Here is a 3,498-nt window from a genome sequence, read left to right as displayed (position 1 = left end):
ACATTTTCCGGTCACATCAGCCTACACAAAAAGAAAAGGAGAAACAAAAATACATCAGGCGATTACATGAAAAAATCAATCGACTTAGGAAAGGCAAAGAAAAATTAAAAAACCAGATAAGGGATTTAAAAAGTACAATCACAGGGCTAACAATACCCGAGTTAAGTGTTATAAAACAAATAAAAACAGAATGCACGGAAGGAGATGCATGGAGCTGTTTCATGACGGACCGAATAAGAAACAAACTAACGAAGTCTAAAAAGGGTCACAGATGGAGTCAAGAGGTGATACGATTCTGCATAATTCTACATGGTAGAAGTCCCGGAGCATATAATATGTTGAGAAAATCTGGAATGGTTAACTTACCATCAGTTAAAACACTCCGAAGCTATCTTGGAATATCAACCTTGGATGTTGGTTTCACTGATATCGTAAAAAAAAGCGTTAATTGCTAAACTTGAAGAACTGGGAAACTGCTACGGCAAAAATGTAAACCTCGCGCTGGACGAGGTTGCAATTAAACCAGACGAATCTTACATGAAAAATGTCGACAAATTAATAGGTCATGTCGACATGGCCGACATTGCCGTACCTAAAGACAACAAAAAACTTGCAAACAAATTACTAACTTTTGCCATAAATGGACTGGCCAATCCATTCTGTATCGTCGTTGGGTATTTCCTAGTCAATAAAATGTCCGCAGAAGAACTATGCAAGTTGACTTTACACATTATTGAACAAGTCGAGAAAATCGGCTATACTGTAATAGGAGCAGTTGCTGATAATGCCTCAATCAATACTAAAATGTTTAGACTTATTAATCCAGAAGGGATTCTTTCTCACGATATTACAAACCCAAACGATCCCGAAAGGAAGCTTTTTCTCAGTTTTGATTCTTCGCATATTATAAAAAATTTGCGAAATCAATTCATAGATTGACCTTTACAAAGAAATGGAAAAGCCATTATGTTTCATTTCGTGAAAAGGTTGTACAACAAACAAAAAGAATTCATCCTAAAAATGGCCAAAAGACTAACTCAAAGGCATCTTGAGCCGACAAACATTAAGCGTCAAAACGTTCAGAAGGCTATTGATATTTTTAGTAGGCCTGTGATCGCAGCGCTAGAAGCTCTACGTCGAAGACAAGTTTCTGGCTTCATGGGCTCGGAAGAAACCATTGCGTTTATGTTGAAAATTATTAAATGGTTTGAAATTCATGATATAAGCAACTTAACGCAAGCTACATTAAAATGACTTCCAAATAAAGCCCCCTTTTATTCTAGTGTTGACGAAAGACTAAAGTGGTTGGAAAACTTTGTAACATGGCTAAAGGATTGGAAAAATTCGGTCACTGAAAAAGAAAATTTTTTAACTGCCGAGACGTTTGAAGCCATAACCATCACTACAAAATCAACGATAGCCAAAATTTTGTTTTTACTAGATACTGCCGGATTTAAATGCGTGTTAACTCGAAAACTCAACAGCGACAACCTAGAGAGAAAATTCGGCGCTCTGAGGCAAGCTAATGGCGGAAACTATAACATGGACGCTAAGGCAGCTATTTACGGGATGGAAAAACTACTACGCACAGGAATAACTTATAGCGCAATAAACTGTAACCTTCCCCTCTTACGGGAAAAGCAACAAAGAATAAAAGAAAGTTTCTTACGTTCAACAACCGTGAAGATTCCGAAAAAGAGAGCTCTTGATGTTCTTTTGACTCTTGGTAAAGAAGAGTCTCGCCGTGTTGGATGAACTGAAAAAGCCACCAGGTAAACCTGTGCGTATGGATACGTATGCATTACAAACCTAAACGAAAATAAAAAATCATTTTAATTAATGCATTTGTCAAAATAATGTTTTCAGATTACAATACTGACACTGCCTGCGACGCAAAATTATCAACGGCGGTGACCTGCGGATTTCTTCTCTCAGTTCTAGATGAACGAGAGATCTGTGTGGAGTGTAAAGAAGGTTTAAGACATAGCGAATTTCACGATCCTCAATCCACCGCAGTCAACACCTTCAATTCCTGCCTAGGTAAAAAGAAAAAAAAACGTCATTAAGGGACAAATAATTTTATGAACTTATCACCAGTAGATCGCGGCGGATTAAATTTTCCTTCGAAGGAATTTGTGGAGAGAATGTGGACGATCTATAGATTTGTGAAAATGTCCTTGAACAAGGCACACAACACAAGAAAAATTCGTGAAGACACTGTAAGTTTTCTTGCACAGCACATAGCTGCTTGTTCGACCTTCTGCTGCAGCTGTGGAAAGGAATTGCCACCTGAAAACAAACATAATGAACGTCTTGTACTATTAATTCTATGGAAGTTTATAAATCCAATGATTAGTGGTTAGGCAAGCAAACAAACAGACTTGCAGGCCAATGCACCAACTGTTGGTAACAACAAGATTGCCAATCGTAAATACAACACACATTCCAAATGAAAATCTATGTTGATTACTGATACCTACTGACGAGTTATTCCATGGCAGCTCTGGAGGGGTACACTTTCCTCATTTTAATTTTTGAAACCATCGGGTTAGAAACAATGTTACCATGGTATAATAGTTTATATAGTGTAACTATTATACCATGATGTTACTGATGGCTTTGCAAACTTGAGTTTTGAGTAAATTTCAGATGGCTCAAGACGCTGTCAACTTGGCTCGATTTGTGGTTGATAGATGCCACCGGCGGCCCGCCCAATTAACCAAATTAAAATCGCAATATCTTCTTAAATGTTAAGTTTTAAAAAGAAAAAATTAGTTTGTTACAATCGCCTTTTAAAGCTGCATTTAATGGTGTATTTTTTAATTTTTCATGAAAATAGCCCACAACGACACCCTATAACAAGGCGAGATATGGAAACAGTCGCGTCCTTTAGTTAGAGTAGTCCATGATGGAAACACTAGAGGATTGTCAAACTCCGGGGTCGAACCTAGTACTCCTCGATTGAACACTTGAGCGTTTAACGACTGAGCTACTACTGATACACCCGGGTCGTTTTTACTGGGTTTTATACGGTTAAGTACACCTCTAATCCCTTCTATAAATTTTCCAGTTAATTGGGTATTGGTGGCGGCCTGGTTATGAAAGATTCCACTGTAATGTTTAATTATTTCTAGGTTAATCTGCTCAGATTGGATAATTTTACAGTTATCATTAGTTTTGAGCTGGGTGGTCAGAGACTTCTGGAAATTATTCGTTGACTTGTTCATATGAAAGGTAGATGTCTCTTCTTCGGCTGTACTTTGAACGCGTGAACGTATTGCAAATCCCCTCCATGCTTCTCGCTCCCAAGCTAGAAACTCGCGTTTCAACTCAATGTAGCGCGCATGATTGAGATTTGAATTGTTCACGGTTTCTTTTAGTTGATGTTGGAGTAATTTCCGTTTGACTCTCTGGTCACAGATTCTCTTTTTACAATAATTAATTGATAAACGCCTGAGGCCAGATTTGAAAATGTTCTCCCACCAGTGGTCTACGTTT

General features: G+C 37.9%; 1 pseudogene; it reads left to right on the top strand.

The window, feature by feature from the left end:
- The first annotated feature begins 573 nt into the window (after nucleotides 1-573).
- Nucleotides 574-3,218, top strand: LOC116935710 (annotated as a pseudogene).
- The last annotated feature ends 280 nt before the right edge of the window (nucleotides 3,219-3,498 follow it).

Source organism: Daphnia magna, linkage group LG9 (assembly GCF_020631705.1).
Source record: "Daphnia magna isolate NIES linkage group LG9, ASM2063170v1.1, whole genome shotgun sequence".
NCBI lineage: Eukaryota > Metazoa > Arthropoda > Branchiopoda > Diplostraca > Daphniidae > Daphnia > Daphnia magna.
Note: the sequence above shows the minus strand (reverse complement) of the source record. Positions and strands in the feature narration are given on the sequence as shown.